This window comes from Bombina bombina, chromosome 1 (genome assembly GCF_027579735.1).
Source record: "Bombina bombina isolate aBomBom1 chromosome 1, aBomBom1.pri, whole genome shotgun sequence".
Classification (NCBI taxonomy): domain Eukaryota; kingdom Metazoa; phylum Chordata; class Amphibia; order Anura; family Bombinatoridae; genus Bombina; species Bombina bombina.
The window spans coordinates 399044505-399065381 of NC_069499.1; the positions used below are offsets into that span (position 1 = coordinate 399044505).

General features: G+C 41.6%; 1 protein-coding gene and 1 non-coding gene across 2 annotated transcripts in view; both read right to left on the minus strand.

Annotated features, from left to right (window-relative positions):
* The window catches only part of STAM2 (signal transducing adaptor molecule 2), a 315996-nt gene that overhangs the window by 209143 nt on the left and 85976 nt on the right, over positions 1-20877 (minus strand). The gene's annotated exons all lie outside the window — the stretch shown is intronic.
* Positions 18990-19100, minus strand: LOC128646381 (U5 spliceosomal RNA). The gene has a single exon (XR_008400311.1). It is a non-coding gene; the product is annotated as a U5 spliceosomal RNA (small nuclear RNA).

Consider the following 20877-nt stretch of genomic DNA (forward strand, 5'->3'; position numbering starts at 1 on the left):
GAATCTCTGGTCTCCTGGTCCAACTGAATTTGAGGAGACAAATCTGCATAATCCCCATTCCACTGTTTGAGCATGCACAGTTGCAGTGGTCTGAGGTGTATCCGAGCAAAAGGGACTATGTCCATTGCCGCTACCATTAGTCCGATTGTCTCCATGCACTGAGCTACTAGATGGCCGAGAATGGAATGAAGAGCTCGGCAAGTAGTTAACAGTTTTAGCTTTCTGACCTCCGTCAGAATATTTTCATTCCTACCGAGTCTATCAGGGTTCCTAGGAATGGAACTCTTGTGAGGGGGGATAGAGAACTCTTTTTTTTACGTTCACCTTCCACCCGTGAGACCTCAGAAAGGCCAATACGATCTCCGTGTGAGACTTGGTTCTTTGGAAAGTCGACGCCTGAATTAGGATGTCGTCTAAATAAGGCGCCACTGCTATTGCTCCGCGGCCTTAGTACCCGCTAGAAGGGACCCTAGCACCTTTGTGAAAATTCTGGGAGCAGTGGCCAACCCGAAAGGGAGAGCCACAAACTGATAATGCTTGTCCAGAAAGCGAACCTGAGAAACTGGTGATGATCTTTGTGGATAGGAATGTGTAAATACGCATCCTTTAGATCCACGGTAGTCATATATTGACCTTCCTGGATCATTGGTAAGATTGTCCAAATGGTCTCCATCTTGAATGATGGGACTCTGAGGAATTTGTTTAGAATTTTGAGATCCAGGATTGGTCTGAAAGCTCCTTTTTTGGAACCACAAACAGGTTTGAGTAAAAACCCCAGTCCTTGTTCTGCAATTGGAACTGGGGTGGATCACTCCCATTGTAAGTAGATCTTTTACACTCTTTCTTTGTCTGATCTGTAGACAGACAAGAAATGTGGAACCTTCCCCTTGGAGGAGAGTCCTTGAATTCTAGAAGGTATCCCTGGGCTACAATCTCTAATGACCAAGGATCGTTGCCCCCTACTAGATCCGGTCCCGGATCGGGGGCTACCCCTTCATGCTGTCTTGGTGGCAGCTGCAGGCTTTTTGGCCTGTTTACCCTTATTCCAGCCCTGGTAAGGTTTTCCAGGTTGCTTGGGATGTGAAGCGTTACCCTCTTGCTTTGCAGCCAAAGAGGATGAAGAGGGGCCGATCCTGCAATTGCGAAAGGAACGAAATTAGCTTTGTTCTTTGTCTTAAAGGGCTTGTCCTGAGGGAGAGTATGGCCTTTTCCCCGGTGATATCTGAAATAATCTCTTTCAATTCAGGCCCGAAGAGGGTCTTTTCCTTTGAAAGGAATTGTTCAAAAGCTTGGATTTAGACGACACATCGGCCGACCAGGACTTTAGCCATAGCGCCCTGCGCACCAAAATGGCGAAACCTGAATTTTTTTCTGCTAACTTAGCAATAGGTTGGAGAAGAAAACCTTGTTGAAAAAAAAATTTCTTAAGTAAACCCTCTAACTTTTTATCCATAGGGTCTTTAAAAGCACAACTGTCTTCAATTGGTATGGTTGTGCGTTTTAGCAAGTGTAGAAATAGCCCCCTCCACCTTAGGGACCGTCTGCCACGAGTCCCATACAGGGTCAGGTATGGGGAACATTTTCTTAAAAACAGGAGGGGGGAGCAAAGGGAACACCTGGTCTATCCCACTCCCTAGAAACGATATCCGCAATCCTCTTAGGGACCGGAAACGTATCCGTGTAAACCGGGACCTCTAGGTACTTGTCCATTTTACACAATTTCTCTGGATCATCAAAGGGTCGCAGTCATCCAGAGTAGCTAATACCTCCCTAAGCAAAATGTGGAGGTGTTTCTAGTTTAAATTTAAAAGCCAATGTATCTGAGTCTGTCTGAGGAGGGACCCTTGCTGAATCAGAGACTTCTCCCTCAGACATCAAATCCCTCGCTCCAACTTCAGAGTGTTGTGAGGGTATATCGGATACGGCTACCAAAGCGTCAGAATGCTCATATAATCTGTTCTTAAAACAGAGCTATCACGCTTTGCAGGTAACACGGGCAGTTTAGATAAGAAAGCTGTAAGAGAATTATCCATGACTGCTGCTAAATCTTGTAAAGTAAAAGAGTTAGACGCACTAGAGGTACTAGGCGTCGCTTGCGCGGGGCGTAACTGGTTGTGACACTTGGGGAGAGGCAGACGGGCATACCCTCGTTACCTTCAGTCTGAGAATCATCTTGGGCCACATTTTTAAGTGCAACAATATGATCTTTAAAGTGTATAGACATATCAGTACAAGTGGGACACATTCTGAGAGGGGGTTCCACCATGGTTTCTAAACACATTGAACAAGGATTTTCCTTAGTGACAGACATGTTTAATAGACTAGTAATATATATATTTATTATTTAATCAATAAAAAACACAATTTGAAAAAATCGTTACTGTACCTTTAAGAAATAAAAAGCACACAATTTTACAAAACAGTGAAAAATGCAGCGATTCTCCTGAAATTTTCACAGTATGTACCCAAAGCCTTAATAAGATTGCATCACAAGTTTCAGAAGGATTAACCCCTTAATGCCCAAACCGGAGCAGCCTAAAGCCAAAACCCAGTTAACAATAGTACAGCACCTTGCCACAGCCTTGCTGTGGCCCTACCTGCCCTTAGGGATCAGATTTGGGGGAATATAGCTTCTATCAGGCCCTCAAACAGCAGCAGGACAATCCATGTGAATCCACATGAACTTCTGTGCAAATTCTAACTGCGCATCTGAGGCCCCTCCCACTCTACTCCGGAGTTGTGAGGCCTAGTAAAAACACTCTTAAGTGACTAAAAACCAGCCATGTGGATAATAACCCCATAAAAAGCCCCAAAAGGGCTTTCAAAGTGTCTACAAACAATATTTTTCTTGAATGAACAATTGATTGCCCTGAATCAGTGTCAACCAGCATAATTAGCCCTGTTATGTAAGCATTCAATTCCTTACTAAGTCTGTGAACATAGCTTACCCTCCCCACATGGGGATATTGTCAGTCTTCTAGCATTATCTCAGTCTTGTCTAGAAAAAAATGACTGAACATACCTCATGGCAGATTGCCCTGCAAACCTTTCCCCCAACTGAAGTTTTCTGGTACTCCTCAGTCCTTGTGTGGGAACAGCAGTGGATTTTAGTTACAACATGCTAAAATAATTTTCCTCTCAGCAGAAATCTTCATCACTTTTCTGCTAGAGAGTAAATAGTACAACCGGTACCATTTAAAATAACAAACTTTTGATTGAAGATATAAAAACTACAATTCTAACACCACATTCACTTTACCCTCCCTAGAGAGACCCTAGTGCTTAGAGCCGGCAAAGAGAATTGACTGGAGGGTGGAGCTAGAGGGGGAGCTATATGGACAGCTTTGCTGTGTGCTCTCTTTGCCACTTCCTGTAGGGAATGAGAATATCCCACAAGTAAAGGGATGAATCTGTGGACTGGATACACCTTGCAAAAGAAATTGGGTTTCATGTACCTAAGTATAATCTACAAAAGATCGCTCTTAATGTGAACATAAGAAAAAAAAACAGTTTAACTATACAAATATTTATGCAAATTTTTTCATGCTGAACGATAGTGACATTATGCAAACATACTGCTGTCTGTCTCCTAAACATTTGAATACTTTAAAATGGATATTAAAAGAATAAAATCAGGGGGGCGTTCCGGGCAGCAATGGCGTTCAGTCGCATTTTCAGAAGCTCCTGCTCAATCTGACTAATTCTACAGCTTTGGCCAAAATAATTTTGCTCACCTTGCAGCTAATCGGTTGGGATAACTATACTCTCACTTGAGACAAAAGCAGAAGGTCCTCTGAACAAGCTATATCCTATCTACGAGCCCTGAAATTGACTGCTGGGGCCTTAGGGGTGGTGAGCCTCTCCAGAGTCAGGCCGCTCCTCACTGGTAACACAAGCATATTAAATTTGCAAAGGTCTGCTTCTTACTTAAACTCTGTATAACTCTCCACCCATAACAAATGTTCTGAGGAACTTTATCTTCAAATTAAGTCTATGCTAGCTGACTACAGCGGCAAATACTATATTCCCCAGACCAGCCTGAGGGGACAGCGGGAAACAAGCACGCAGCGCTGGAGCCCCTAAAGATCAATGAAATGGAGGAACAGCATACTAGTACGCGAATCAGCGTCATACAGCCAGAGAATCTGAGCTCCTATATTACATCGGTGGGCACACATAAGTAAAGCGGGTATAGCGGAGATTAGTAAGAAAACACAGCAACTCGCTACCCCGCATAGCTTACAAATGGCTCAGTTGGATGAAGCAGCTTTCAATTCCACAGCACAAGCACCGGGCACACATTTATCAGAGTTTGGTATACCTGATACTATATCCTATTCCTGGCGGGCCCATAGATCTCTCTACAATATTCAGAAGGCAATGATCTGGAGAGCCACGGCCCTAATAGAGCAAGCAGACGACGGACACTTTCTGGAGAGTGAGGAGAGAGCATTAACAGAGGGGAGCTCGGGTTTCTGGTCTCTATTTCCCCCCGACAAGCAGCTAACATGTGCTCCATGTTTCCTAGCGCATAAAGTATATTGAGTTACTGTGATCGCTGGTATTGGTTAAACTGCAGCTTATCCCTTTCTCTTTGCTGTTCTCTTCCTGTTTGTTTCTCTTTTAATACCTATGAACACTGAGGACATATGTTTGAGATCTATAGAGGACCCCTTACCACCTTCAACATCAGTCGGACGTTATATGTGCTGACATCTGAATGTTCTTTAAATTCTTATTCTTCAAGTTTTGTTGGTATTTATTATTTCCATAAGGTTTTTAGTATAAATAGATTGTTTCTTTAAGATAACCTTCAGAAATTAACTTCCTGAAATGTTCATCTTATACTTAACTTTCAGATAGCTCTATTTTGGGATATTTAAGCTCATAGAAATCACCAGCTCCCATATTCTTATAGTAAAGCTTATATTGTACAGACCTATTTATTGCCTCAATAGCACTGCCTTTTCCTATAAATGTATTAAAACGCCTAAATAGAGTAATAATGAACCTATGTGTTATTGTAATGGTCATTCTAACTCTTTAAAATATTACTGTACTACTGCTAGTTAGCGTTGTTTTATATACAGTTGCTTTATAATATCTGTATGTAAGCCCTCAAAACCACTAGGTAGCCCTACTGTACCACTCTCTTATTTTATGTTAGCTTGTTAAAAGCTGTATAGTTAAATCTGTATGGGCTGTTGTGCCTACTAAGAATATGGCTAAGCTAATTCATATAGGTACATGTACATTGGTTTGGTTGTATCCTATTCTCTCCGTAGTATCTCAGAGGTCTGAACCATGCCATAGAAGGGTAATTGTTTTACCCCCCACTCTTATTTAATATATATTTTGGGATTGGAAGTAACCCCTCCACACTATTTATTTAACCATTTACCGATATCATTGCTTTTTTTTTTTCCGCTTTTTTTTACCATTGCCTCCCAATTTTAATAACCTTGCTTTGGGACTTAGATTCCGTCTATACCATTGACGGATACATAACAAAAATTAGAGACCTAATGTGTTGTTTTTTTTATATACCAGAGTACAGAAACACCCTTAGGTTGTATAAGCCCAATTTTACCCTTCCAGTATCCTATTCCCATGTTAAGCTCACCCTAGTAGTTTTAGTAATAAGTAATCATTGCTCCATCTTTAATCCTACACATCATATTCATATGGCCCTATATATATATATTATATATATATATATTATAGTATATATATATATATATATATATATATTATATAATATATATATATATATAATATAAATATATATATATATATAGGTCCACATAAGCTACACACACACATACAGCCTCCCTCCCTCCATAATTATAGTTCATTTGCTTCTCTTTCATTACCACTCTCTATGTTTCCTCCCAGATAGCATATACACTATATTAGAATTTGTTAAAACTTCTCCAGCCTCGCCCACCACTCATTGTATCTAGGTACTAACTGCTCCCAATATGAGCCGTTTGTACAATACTACTTTACATTGTCATATAATTTATGTCGCACACTTATACTACTATAAGTTGGATTAGCCACCCTCTTAGGCAACCATGATATGCATATTCCATTATGGAAAATCATTCCTTTAGAGCCCTAATACCCATATGCTCAATACTCTTCTCCATTCTAATGATTAACTCCAGCAACAATTATAGTATTAAACATAGTAGATACATTTCTCACACCTAGAATAGATGGAGAGGTGTTTTGTGAATATAGCCACACCTCTGCCCATCCATTAAGCTCATAATGTACCCAATAGAGATACTACTAAATCATAACACGCTAACACCACTGTGCCTCTAAAACTCTCGGACACGTCTCCCCTCTCCTAAACTTAAAGCAGCTCTGGTCTGCTATACACCCTATTACTTGTGAATAGGGCCCAGAGTGCCTCCTAGTAACTACCATTCACCATTCATTCTTACATCTTACGACCCTTAGAGGTCGGTAATGCAGTTACCTCAATTGTTATTCTTAAGAAAAAAGAGGTTCCATTAAGTGTACTTTATCTTGCCATTGACGCTTGGTTACATAATCCTGCATATTCATTGTGATATATATGTATAATTTACAAACTATTGTTTGCACTATACAATTTTTGTAACAAGGCAATGTTTTTGATTTGACAACATTCTGTACACCTATATACTTGATGCATTCTATGAAAACCTCAATAAAAAATATTTAAAAAAAAAAAAAAAAAATTCAGCCAATTAAATTTCTGTTTTAGCAGTTTTTTTCCACCTACATCTATTTGAAATAACTGAGAGAAGAAATGAAGTCAGTCAAGGAGCAGTCTGTCTGGGAATCACAACAGACTATACAGAGCAGTGACAAAACCTTTTGTGTTTCTAAAAGTTATATCATATTTACAATAACGTACATCATGTAGTGGTTTAAAACGCTTTTAAAGAAGTTTCATTCAACTATTCTGCACTGTATTTCAATTTCAGCATCACCATACTGAACTAAACACTAGCACAATTGTATCAATTACGATTTATAACCTCTCTCTACAAGTCTGTGAAGTTAGTCATAAATCTGAAAATGTCACTCTAATTTCTCTCTCTACATATTATATACATTGGCAAAAAAAAACATAATTAATGCTTACCTGATAAATTTATTTCTCTTGTAGTGTGATCAGTCCACGGGTCATCCATTACTTTATAGGTATTATATACTCCTTCCCAACAGGAAGTTGCAAGAGATCACCCAAGCAGAGCTGCTATATAGCTCTCCCCTCAGATGTCATATCCAGCATTCGACCGAAACAAGACGAGAAAGGAAAAACTATAGGGTGCAGTGGTGACTGGAGTTTTAATTAAAATTTAGAACTGCCTCAAAAAAAGGATGTTTTCCTCTTGTTAAGTGTGTTCAGTCCACGTGTCATCCATTACTTATGGATACCCATACCAAAGCTAAAGTACACGGATGATGGGAGGGACAAGGCAGAACATTAAACAGAAGGAACCACTGCCTGTAGAACCTTTCTCCCAAAAACAGCCTCAGAAGAAGCAAAATGTGTCAAATTTGTAAAATTTTGAAAAGGTATGAAGTGAAGGACCAAGTTTGCAGCCTTGCAAATCTGTTCAACAGAGGCCTCATTCTTAAAAGCCCAGTGGAAGCCACAGCTCTAGTGGAATGAGCTGTAATTCTTTCAGGAGCTGCTGTCCAGCAGTCTCATAGGCTAAACGTATTATGCTACGAAGCCAAAAAGAGAGAGAGGTGGCCGAAGCCATTTGACCTCTCCTCTGTCCCAGAATAAACGACAAACAGAGAAGAAGTTTGCCGAAAATCTTAGTTGCCTGTAAGTAGAACTTCAGGGCACGGACTACATCCAGATTATGCAAAGACTTCCTTCTTATGAAGAAGGATTAGACATAATGATGGAACAACAAATCTCCTGATTGATTTCCTGTTAGAAACAACCTTAGGTAAAAACCCAGGTTTAGTACACAGAACTACCTTGACTGAATGAAAAATCAGATAAGGAAAATCGCAATGTAAGGCAGATAACTCACAGACTCTTCGAGCCGAGGTAATAGCCATCAAAACAGAACTTTCCAAATAAAAGCTTAATATCAATGGAATGAAGGGGGGGTTCAAACGGGAACACCCTGAAGAACTTTAAGAACCAAGTTTAAGCTCCACGGAGGAGCAACAGTTTTTAAACACAGCTTAGTCCCTAGTTCTATAAAGCCTGAACAAAAGGCCTGGACGTCTGGATTCTCTGCCAGACGTTTGTGAAAAGAATAGACAGAGCAGAATACTGTCCCTTTAATGTACTAGCGATAAACCCTTTTCTAAACCCTCTTGTAGAAAAGCCAATATCCTAGGAATCCTAACCATACTCCATGAGTAACTCTTTGGATTCACACCAATACAAATATTTGCGCCATATCTTATGGTAAATCTTTCTGGTAACAGGTTTCCGAGCCTGTATTAATGTATCAATAACCGACTCCGAAAAACCACGCTTTGATAGAATCAAGCGTTCAATCTCCATGCAGTCAGCCTCAGAGAAATTAGGCTTGGATTGGTTGAAAGGACCCTGAATTAGAAAGTCCTGCCTCAGAGGCAGAGACCATGTGGACAGGACGACATGTCCACTAGTCTGCATACCATGTCCTGCGTGGCCACTGCAGCGCTATCAGAATCACTGATGCTCTCTCCTGCTTGATCCTGGCAATCAGGTCGAGGTAGCAACGGAAATGGGTGGAAACACATAAGCCATGTTGAAAACCCAAGGGGCTGCTAGTGTCATCAACCATCACTGCTCCCGGGTCCCTGGACCTTGATCCGTAACAAGGAAGCTTGCGTTCTGGCGAGATGCCATGAGATCCAGCTCCGGTTCGCCCCAACGAAGAATCAGTTGAGCACAATAACTCCGGGTGAAGTTCCCACTCCCCCGGATGACCTGCTTGCCCTTGTTCCAGGACTTGTTGGCCTTTCCAACCCAGCTGTAACGATTTGCAGTCCCTTCCTGTTTTTGGAGCGGAGAAAGTTGATGCTGCTCCTGCCTTGAAATTACGAAAGGCACGAAACAACCTTTCTCCCAAAAACAGCCTCCGAAGAAGCAAAAGTGTCAAATTGTAAAATTGGAAAAAGTATGAAGAGAAGACCAAGTTGCAGCCTTGCAAATCTGTTCAACAGAAAGCCTCATTCTTAAAGGCCCAAGTGGAAGCCACAGCTCTAGTAGAATGTGCTGTAATTCTTTCAGGAGGCTGCTGTCCAGCATTCTCATAGGCTAACCGTATTATGCTACGAAGCCAAAAGGAGAGAGAGGTAGCAGAAGCTTTTTGACCTCTCCTCTGACCAGAATAAACGACAAACAGGGAAGACGTTTGTCGAAAATCCTTAGTTGCCTGTAGATAAAATTTCAGGGCACGGACTACATCTAGATTGTGTTAGCAGACGTTCCTTTTTCGAAGAAGGATTAGGACACAAAGATGGAACCACAATCTCTTGATTGATATTCCTGTTTAGTGACCACCTTATGTAGGAACCCAGTTTAGTACGCAGAACTACCTTGTTTGAATGAAAAATCAGATAAGGGAGAATCACAATGTAAGGCAGATAACTCAGAGACTCTTCGAGCCGGAGAAATCGCCATTAAAAACAGAACTTTCCAAGATAACAACTTGATATCAATGGAATGAAGGGGTTCAAACGGAACCCCCTGTAAAACATTAAGAACTAAGTTCAAACTCCATGGTGGAGCAACAGTTTTTAAACACAGGCTTGATCCTAGCTAAAGCCTGACAAAAAGCTTGAACGTCCGGAACTGTTCTGACAGACGTTTGTGTAAAAGAATGGACAGAGCTGAAATCTGTCCCTTTAAGGAACTAGCGTGATAAACCCTTTTCTAAACCTTCTTGTAGAAAAGACAATATCCTCGGAATCCTAACCTTACTCCATGAGTAACTCTTGTGATTCTCACCAATATAAGTATTTGCGCCATATCTTATGGTAAATCTTTCTGGTAACAGGCTTCCTAGCCTGTATTAAGGTATCAATAACTGACTCAGAAAAACCACGTTTGATAAAATCAAGCGTTCAATTTCCAAGCAGTCAGCTTCAGAGAAATTAGATTTTGATGTTTGAAGGGACCCTGGATCAGAAGGTCCTGTTTCAGAGTAGCGACCAAGGTGGACAGGATGACATGTCCACTAGATCTGCATACCAATCCTGCGTGGCCATGCAGGCGCTATTAGAATCACTGATGCTCTCTCCTGTTTGATTCTGGGCAATCAATCGAGGAGCATCGGGAAGGGTTGGAAACACATAAGCCATCCCGAAGGTCCAAGGTGCTGTCAAAGCATCTATCAGAACCGCTCCCGGATCCCTGGATCTGGACCCGTAACGAGGAAGCTTGGCGTTCTGTCGAGACGCCATGAGATCTATCTCTGGTTTGCCCCAACGTCGAAGTATTTGGGCAAAGACCTCCGGATGAAGTTCCCACTCCCCCGGATGAAAAGTCTGACGACTTAAGAAATCCGCCTCCCAGTTCTCCACTCCGGGATGTGGATTGCTGACAGGTGCAAGAGTGAGACTCTGCCCAGCGAATTATCTTTGATACTTCCATCATTGCTAGGGAGCTTCTTGTCCCTCCCTGATGGTTGATGTAAGCTACAGTCGTGATGTTGTCCGACTGAAACCTGATGAACCCCCGAGTTTGTTAACTGGGGCCAAGCCAGAAGGGCATTGAGAACTGCTCTCAATTCCAGAATGTTTATTGGTAGGAGACTCTCCTCTGATTCCATTGTCCCTGAGCCTTCAGAGAATTCCAGACAGCGCCCAACCTAGTAGGCTGGCGTCTGTTGTTACAATTGTCCAGTCCGGCCTGCTGAATGGCATCCCCTGGACAGATGTGGCCGAGAAAGCCACCATAGAAGAGAATTTCTGGTCTCTTGATCCAGATTCAGAGTAGGGGACAAGTCTGAGTAATCCCATTCCACTGACTTAGCATGCACAATTGCAGCGGTCTGAGATGTAGGCGTGCAAAGGGTACTATGTCCATTGCTGCTACCATTAAGGCCGATCACCTCCATGCATTGAGCTACTGACGGGTGTTGAATGGAATGAAGGACACGGCATGCATTTTGAAGCTTTGTTAACCTGTCTTCTGTCAGGTAAATCTTCATTTCTACAGAATCTATAAGAGTCCCCAAGAAGGGAACTCTTGTGAGTGGAAAGAGAGAACTCTTCTTTTCGTTCACCTTCCATCCATGCGACCTTAGAAATGCCAGTACTAACTCTGTATGAGACTTGGCAGTTTGAAAGCTTGAAGCTTGTATCAGAATGTCGTCTAGGTATTGGAGCTACCGCAATTCCTCGCGGTCTTAGTACCCGCCAGAAGAGCACCCAGAACCTTTGTGAAGATTCTCGGAGCCGTAGCCAATCCTAATGGAAGAGCTACAAACTGGTAATGCCTGTCTAGAAAGGCAAACCTTAGATACCGGTAAGATCTTTGTGAATCGGTATGTGAAGGTAAGCATCCTTTAAATCCACTGTGGTCATGTACTGACCCTTTTGGATCAAGGGGTAAAATTGTCCGAATAGTTTCCATTTTTGAACGATGGAACTCTTAGGAATTTGTTTAGGATCTTTAAATCCAAGATTGGCCTGAAAGTTCCCTCTTTTTGGGGAACCACAAACAGATTTGAGTAAAACCCTTGTCCTGTTCCGACCGCGAACCGGATGGATCACTCCCATTAATAAAAGATCTTGTACGCAGCGTAGAAAACGCCTCTTTCTTTATTTGTTTTGTTGATAACCTTGACAGATGAAATCTCCCTCTTGGGGGAGAGAATTTGAAGTCTAGAAGGTACCCTGAGATATGATCTCTAACGCCCAGGGATCCTGGACATCTCTTGCCCAAGCCTGGGCGAAGAGAGAAAGTCTGCCCCCCACTAGATCCGTTCCCGGATCGGGGCCCTCGATTCATGCTGTCTTAAGGGCAGCAGCAGGTTTCCTGGCCTGCTTGCCCTTGTTCCAGGACTGGTTAGGTCTCCAGCCTTGTCTGTAGCGAGCAACAGCTCCTTCCTGTTTTGGTGCAGAGGAAGTTGATGCTGCTCCTGCTTTGAAATTACGAAAGGAACAAAATTAGACTGTCTAGCCTTAGGTTTGGCTCTGTCTTGAGGCAGGGCATGGCCTTTACCTCCTGTAATGTCAGCGATAATTTCTTTCAACCCGGGCCCGAATAAGGTCTGCCCTTGAAAGGTATATTAAGCAATTAGATTTAGAAGTAACGTCATCTGACCAGGATTTTAGGCCACAGTGCTCTCGTGCCTGAATGGCGAATCCGGAATTCTTAGCCGTAAGTTTAGTTAAATGTACTACGGCATCTGAAATAAATGAGTTAGCTAACTTAAGGGCTTTAAGCTTGTGTGTAATCTCATCTAATGGAGCTGATTCAAGTGTCTCTTCCAGAGACTCAACCAAAATGCTGCTGCAGCCGTGAAAGGCGCAATGCATGCAAGAGGTTGCAATATAAAACCTTGTGAACAAACATTTCTTAAGGTAACCCTCTAACTTTTTATCCATTGATCTGAAAAGGCACAGCTATCCTCCACCGGGATAGTGGTACGCTTAGCTAAAGTAGAAACTGCTCCCTCCACCTTAGGGACCGTTTGCCATAAGTCCCGTGTGGTGGCGTCTATTGGAAACATCTTCTAAATATCGGAGGGGGGTGAGAACGGCACACCGGGTCTATCCCACACCTTAGTAACAATTTCAGTAAGTCTCTTAGGTATAGGAAAAACGTCAGTACTTGCCGTACCAGAGCAAAAATATTTATCCAACCTACACATTTTCTCTGGTATTGCAACTGTGTTACAATCATTCAGAGCCGCTAACACCTCCCCTAGTAATACACGGAGGTTTTCCAGCTTAAATTTAAAATTTGAAATATCTGAATCCAGTTTGTTTGGATCAGAACCGTCACCCGCAGAATGAAGCTCTCCGTCCTCATGTTCTGCAAATTGTGACGCAGTGTCTGACATGCCCTAATATTATCAGCGCACTCTGTTCTCACCCCAGAGTGATCACGCTTACCTCTTAGTTTCTGGTTAATTTAGCCAAACTTCAGTCATAACAGTAGCCATATCCTGTAATGTGATTTGTAATGGCCGCCCAGATGTACTCGGCGCTACAATATCACGCACCTCCCGAGCGGGAGATGCAGGGTACTGACACGTGAGGCGAGTTAGTCGGCATAACTCTCCCCTCGTTGTTTGGTGAAATATGTTCAATTTGTACAGATTGACTTTTATTTAAAGTAGCATCAATCAGTTAGTACATAAATTTCTATTGGCTCCACTTTGCTTTAGCACATATAGCACAGATATCTTCCTCTGAATCAGACATGTTTAACACACTAGCAAATAAACTAGCAACTTGGAAATACTTTTCAAGTAATTTACTATAATATGAAAACGTACTGTGCCTATAAGAATCACAGAAAAAGTTATGACAGTTGAAAATTAATAAACTGAAAAGTTATAGCATCAAATCTTTGTAAAAAACACAATTTTAGCAAAGGATTGCTCCCATTAGCAAAGGATAACTAACCCTGATAGCAGAAAAAAAAAAAAAAATACAGAAATAAACGTTGTTTTTTTTTATCACAGTCAACTACAATCTCACAGTGATTACCTCCCTCAAAAACAAGTTTGAAGACCCCTGAGTTCTGTAGAGATGAACCGATCATGCAGGGAAGACAAACTCTGACTGAATTTTTTGATGCGTAGCAAAAGCGCCAAAAAAGGCCCCTCCCCCTCACACATAACAGTGAGAGAGATCAGTAAACTGTCATAAATTAAATAAAACGACTGCCAAGTGGAAAAAAAATAGTGCCCAAAAACATTTTTTCACACCAGTATCTCAGAAAATTAAACGATTTTACATGCAGCAAAAAACGTTTAACATTAATAAATTGAGTGTTATTAAAAAGCCTGTTGCTAGTCCCTGCAAATTAGGCTAAAGTTTATGCATACAGTATAATTCCAGTGAAGTGCCATTCCCCAGAATACTGAAGTGTAAAATATACATACATGACAGCCTGATACCAGTTGCTGCTACTGCATTTAGGCTGAGTTTACATTATATCGGTATGGCAGAATTTTCTCATCAATTCCATTGTCAGAAAATAAGCTGCTACATACCTCTTTGCAGATTAATCTGCCCGCTGTCCCTGATCTGAAGTTTACCTCTCCTCAGATGGCCGAGAAACAGCAATATGATCTTAACTACTCCGCTAAAATCATAGAAAAACTCAGGTAGATTCTTCTTCAAATTCTACCAGAGAGAATAACACACTCCGGTGCTTATTATAAAATAACAAACTTTTGATTGAAGGTATGAAACTAAGTATAATCACCACAGTCCTCTCACACATCCTATCTATTCGTTGGGTGCAAGAGAATGACTGGTAATGGCAGTTAGGGGAGGAGCTATATAGCAGCTCTGCTGGGTGAATCCTCTTGCACTTCCTGTTGGGGAGGAGTTAATATCCCATAAGTAATGATGATCCGTGGACTGGATACACTTAACAAAGAGAAAAAGGGCACACCGGGTCTATCCCACTCTTGCTAATAATCTCTGTAAGCCTTTAGGTATAGGAAAAACGTCAGTACACACCGGCACCGCATAGTATTTATCCAGCCTACATAATTTCTCTGGGATTGCAACCGTGTCGCAATCATTCAGAGCCGCTAACACCTCCCCTAGCAAAACACGGAGGTTCTCAAGCTAAAATTTAAAATTTCTGAATCCGGTCTCCCCGGATCAGATCAGTCACCCACAGAATGAAGCTCTCCGTCCTCATGTTCTGCAAATTGTGACGCAGTATCGGACATGGCTCTCGTGTCATCGGCGCGCTCTGTCCTTAACCCAGAGCTATCGCGCTTGCCTCTTAACTCAGGCAAATTAGATAATACTTCTTTCATAACATTAGCCATATCATGCAAAGTGATTTGTAAGGGCCTTGATGTACTTGGCGCCACAATCTCACCCACCTCCTGAGCGGGAGAGGCGAAGGTACTGACCACGTGAGGAGAGTTAGGCGGCATAACTTCCCCCTCGTTGTCTGGTGATAATTTCTTTACCGGTAAAGACTGACTTTTATTTAAAGTAACATCAATACAATTGTACATATATTTCTATTGGGCTCCACATTGGCTTTTAAACATAATGAACAAGTAGATTCATCTGTATCAGACATGTTTAAACAGACTAGCAATGAAGGCTAGCAAGCTTGGAAAAATTCTTTCAATAAATTTACAAGCAATAGAAAAAAACGCTTCAGCGCTTTTAAAAACACAAAAAAACTGTCACAGTTGAAATAACAATGAACTAATTCAGTTATAGCCAACAATTTTAACAGTAAATGTATGAATTTAGCAGAGGATTGCACCCACTAGCAAACGGATGATTAACCCCTCAATACCCAAAAACGGATAATCAATGTAAGATTAAACGCTTTTATCACAGTCAAACACACTGTCACAGGTCTGCTGTGACTGATTACCTCCCTCAAAAATGAATTTTGAAGACCCCTGAGCTCTCTGGAGACGTCCTGGATCAAGGAGGAAGAAGCAGGAAGACTGTGCTAGAATTTTAACTGCGCAACAAGGCGCTAAAAAAAAGGCCCTCCGACTCATATTACAACAGTGTTACAACGGTTTCTATGCAGAAATAAACGTTAGCCATATGGAAAAAAATCATGCCCAAAAAGATTTATCACCAAAGTACCTCACAAAACGAATAACATGCCAGTAAACATTTTAAAAACAACTTTCCAGTGTTATGCAAAGTTATCACTAAGCCTGCTACCAGTCGCTTCTACTGCAGTTAAGGCTCATACATTTATTCAGTATTAACAGTATTTTCTCAGTCAAATTCCATTCCCTAGAAAATAACTCTACTGCGCATACATTTATCAGCCTGATAGCAGTCGCTACTACTGCATTAAAGGCTGTACTTACATCATATGGGTAACAGCAGTGTTTCTAGTCAATTCCATTCCTAGAAAATATTTTACTGCACATACCTCATTTGCGGGGGACCCCCGCATGCTATTCCCTTTTCTGAAGTTACCCCACTCCTCAGAATGTGCGAGAACAGCCAGTGGATCTTAGTTACGTCTGCTAAGATCATAGAAAACGCAGGGCAGGATTCTTCTTCTAAATACTGCCTGAGAGAAAAAAAAAAAAAACAGCACACTCCGGTGCCATTTTAAAATAATAAACTTTTGATTGAAGAATAGTAAAAAACTCCTATCTCCTCTCGCGACCTCCTTCTTTGTTGAGACTTGCAAGAGAATGACTGGGTATGACATGTGAGGGGAGGAGCTATATAGCAGCTCTGCTTGGGTGATCCTCTTGCAACTTCCTGTTGGGAAGGAGAATATATCCCATAAGTAATGGATGACCCGTGGACTGAACACACTTAACAAGAGAAAGGTATTTAATTCAGCGCTCAATACGTACCAATGTAAACCAGGGCTCGACAAAAGAAAAGGAATGACAAAAGCTTAGGAGCCAGCCCATTTTAGGTTCAGCAGCTAGGTACCACGTGCTGATTGGTGGCTAAATGTAACCACCAATCAGCAAGTGCTATCAAGGATGCAGAACCAAAAATGGACCGGCTCCTAAGCTTTCATTCATTGATAATAGGAGTAAATTAAAAAGTTGCTTAAAATTCTTAAAATTGCATTCTCTATCCAAATTATGAAAGAAAAAGAAAAATTATGCTTACCTGATAAATTTATTTCTCTTTCTTGACACGGTGAGTCCACGAATCACCACAATTACTGTTGGGGAATATCACTCCTGGCCAGCAGGAGGAGGCAAAGAGAACCACAGCAAAGCTGTTAAATACCACTCCCCTTACCCACAACCCCCAGTCATTCGACCAAAGGGAAAGGAGTAAGGAAGTAACATAAGGTGCAGAGGTGCCTGAGGTTTATAGAAAAATAAACTGTCTGAAAAATACAGGGCAGGCCGTGGACTCAATGTGTCAGGAAAGAAATAAATGTATCAGGTAAGCATAGATTTTCTTTTCTTTCTAATGACACGGTGAGTCCATGGATCATCATAATTACTGTTGGGAACCAATACCCAAGCCAGAGGACACGGATGATAAGGGAGGGACAAGACAGCCTAAACGGAAGGCACCACTGCTTGAAGAACCTTTCTCCCAAAAAAAGCATCAGCCGAAGCAAAAACAAACTAGTAAAATTTAGAAATAGTATGTAAAGAAGACAAGTGGCAGCTATGCAAATCTGATCCACAAAAGCTTCATCTCTTAAGGCCCAAGAAGAACAGCCCTAGTGGAATGAGCCGTAATTTTCTCAGGAGGCTGCTGTCCAGCAGACTCATATGCCAAACAAATAACCCTCCTCAGCCAAAAAGAAAGAGAAGTAGCAGTAGCTTTCTGATCCTTGCGCTTCCCATAAAAAACAACAAAGAAGAAGACTGGCGAAAGTCTTTAGTCGCCTGCAAATAATATTTCAACGCACAAACCACATCCAGATTGTGCAACAAACGTTCCTTATGAGAATAAGGATTAAGACACAAAGAAGGAACAACACATTCTTGATTAATATTCCTATCCAAAACCACTTTGAAATGGAAACCTAAGGCAGTATGCAGGACTACCTTATCAGAATGAAAAATAAGGTAAGGAGAATCACACTGCAAGGCTGAAAATTCAGAAACTCTCCAAACAGAAGAGAAAGCAGTAAGAAAACAAAACCTCCCAAGATAATAACTTAATATCTATGGAATGCATAGGCTCAAACGGAGCCGTTTGTAAAACTTTAAGAATAAAGTTAAGACTCCAAAGTGGAGCAACTGTTTTAAACACTGGCATGATTTTGACCAGTGCCTGACAAAAGGATTGGACATCCGGCATGTCCGCCAGACGCTTGAGCAGCAGAATGGATAGAGCAAAGATCTGACCCTAGAGGGTACTGACAGAAAATCCTTTCCCCAGGATCTTCCTGAGAAAAAAAACAAGATCCTTGAGATTCTGGCCCTTAGCCCAAGAATATCCATTTGACTCACACCAATAAAGATATTTACGCCATATCCTAAAATAAATCCATCTCGAAACAGACTTACGAGCCTGAACCATGGTCTCAATGACCGATTTGAAAAAACACGCTTAGCTAAATCAAGCGCTCAACTCCATACAGAAGCTCTAGAGAAAGATCTGTGGATAAAGGAAGGTCCCTGAGGTAGAAGGACCATCCCTCAGAGGCAAACTCCAAAGTGAAAACAGACGATCTCTACTACGTCTATACACCAGGACCTGCGGAGACGCTCAGTAGCTGAGATTCACCTAATCTCTCTCCTACCTGATACGAGCAATAACTCGCGGAAGGAGAGAAACTGAGAAAAAAAAAAAAAAAAACAGGTAAATTAACCTGAAGACTCAAACAATCTCCAGAGCCTCTATTCAATCCGCTTATGGATTCCTGGCCCTGAACCACACCTTGGAGTTTGGAAAACCGCACCCCCTCCTTTGAGGGTCAGACTGGAAAACACCTCCAGATGGAGCACCCACTCCCTGGAAATAAGTTTGTCTGCTAATAAGCATCCAGCACAGAAGCTTGATTCGAACCCAAAACCTTTACGAGCAAAACCCCAGCTAATAAGCAGGCTACACTGGCTGCTTCCAATTCCGCTTCCAGGTCGTCCCACCTGGAAATAGGATGGCCTTGGAAACCATTGTGGGCATTCGCCCGTTGAACCATCCTCTATGTCACTCTATGGCTTAGGGAACTCCATGCTTCTCCCTGATGATTGATGCCACCAGTGAGATAACATTAACTACTGGAAACAAGATAAAGATTATTCAAAACAAGTCGCCAACCCCGAGTCTTCCAAAGGTCAGGGAGGCAAACTTCTTGTAAGGACTAAGTGGAGATCTGAGCCTATGGCTCTGTATTAGCTCTACCATGTAGAGCCTCAAAAATTATTTAAAAACTCAGAATAGATTCTCTGCATGAAAATCCTTAGCAATGCGAAAGATTTATACAATCTTAAGAGAAAACAGAGAGCTATACTAAGTGCTTATGTTAAGTCACAATCAGTTGAGAAATAGGTCCCAAAGCAGGCTGACATCCGTCCGATGCACTCGCCCTAGGACGAATACTCCCCACTACGGGAGAGAGAGATTAATCTCGATCTATTCTTAGCGACAGATCGCAAGTCCTCCATTTTATGGAGAACAACAAGGAAATGATGTCCATGGATCAAGACCAATTCCCTACGTACTCTTCTCTACATAGGCTTTCCCTGTAGTCAGAGCATTAACCAAACTGAACTACCTCACCGGTCTAACTAAAGCCGCTGGAAAGATAAAAGAAAAACTGCAGCCACATCCAAAACTACCAACTTTCTGGTTGCAAAAGTGGAAACTATCTACCGGACCCCAAGCACTTCCCCGTTGACCGGACAGAAAAAATAAAATCAGAGGAGTGAACTCCTCCCAAATCCTCTTAAAGAGAGTTAAAGGAATAAGACCTAGATTAGCTGAACTCAGATAGAGAGTTCTAATAGAGAATCTGTCAAGGTCCATAATTTTCATAGACAGGACAAAAAAAACAAAAAAATAACACAATTTATGCTAACCTGATAAATTTATTTCTCTTGTGGTGTATCCAGTCCACGGATCATCCCATTACTTGTGGGATATTCTCATTCCAACAGGAATTTGCAAGAGGACACCCACAGCAGAGTTGTAATATAGCTCCTCCCCTAACTGTCATAGCCAGTCATTCGACCGAAAACAAGCCGAGAAAGGAGGAACCATAGGGTGTAGTGGTTACTGTAGTTTAAATTTAAAAATTACCTGTCTTAAAATGACAGGGCGGGCCGTGGACTGGATACACCACAAGAGAAATAAATTCATCAGGTAAGCATAAATTGTGCTTTCTCTTGTAAGGTGTATCCAGTCCACGGATCATCCATTACTTGTTGGATACCAATACCAAAGCTAAAGTACACGGATGAAGGGAGGGACAAGGCAGGAACTTAAATGGAAGGAACCACTGCCTGTAAAACCTTTCTCCCAAATATAGCCTCCGAAGAAGCAAAAGTATCAAATTTGTAAAATTTTGAAAAAGTATGAAGCGAAGACCAAGTCGCCGCCTTGCAAATCTGTTCAACAGAAGCCTCATTTTTAAAGGCCCAAGTGGAAGCCACAGCTCTAGTGGAATGAGCTGTAATCCTTTCAGGAGGCTGCTGTCCAGCAGTCTCATAGGCTAAGCGGATTAAGCTTCTTAGCCAAAAAGAAAAAGAGGTTGCCAAAGCCTTTTGACCTCTCCTCTGTCCAGAGTAGACAACAAACAAAGCAGATGTTTGACGAAAATCTTTAGTAGCTTGTAAGTAAAACTTTAAAGCACAGACCACGTCCAGATTGTGTAACACAAGGATGGAACCACAATCTCTTGATTGATATTCTTGTTAGATTCCACCTTAGGTAAGAACCCAGGTTTGGTACGCAGGACTACCTTATCCGTATGAAAAATCAGATAAGGAGAATCACATTGTAAGGCAGATAGCTCAGAGACTCTACGAGCCGAGGAAATAGCTACCAAAAAAAAAAAAAAAAGAACTTTCCAAGATAAAAGTTTGCTATCTATGGAATGAAGAGGTTCAAACGGAAACTCCTTGAAGAACCTTAAGAACCAAGTTTAAGCTCCATGGTGGAGCAACAGGTTTAAACACAGGCTTGATTCAAACTAAAGCCTGACAAAATGCCTGAACGTCTGGAACATCTGCCAGACGCTAGTGCAAAAGAATAGACAGAGCAAAAAACTGTCCCTTTAAGAAA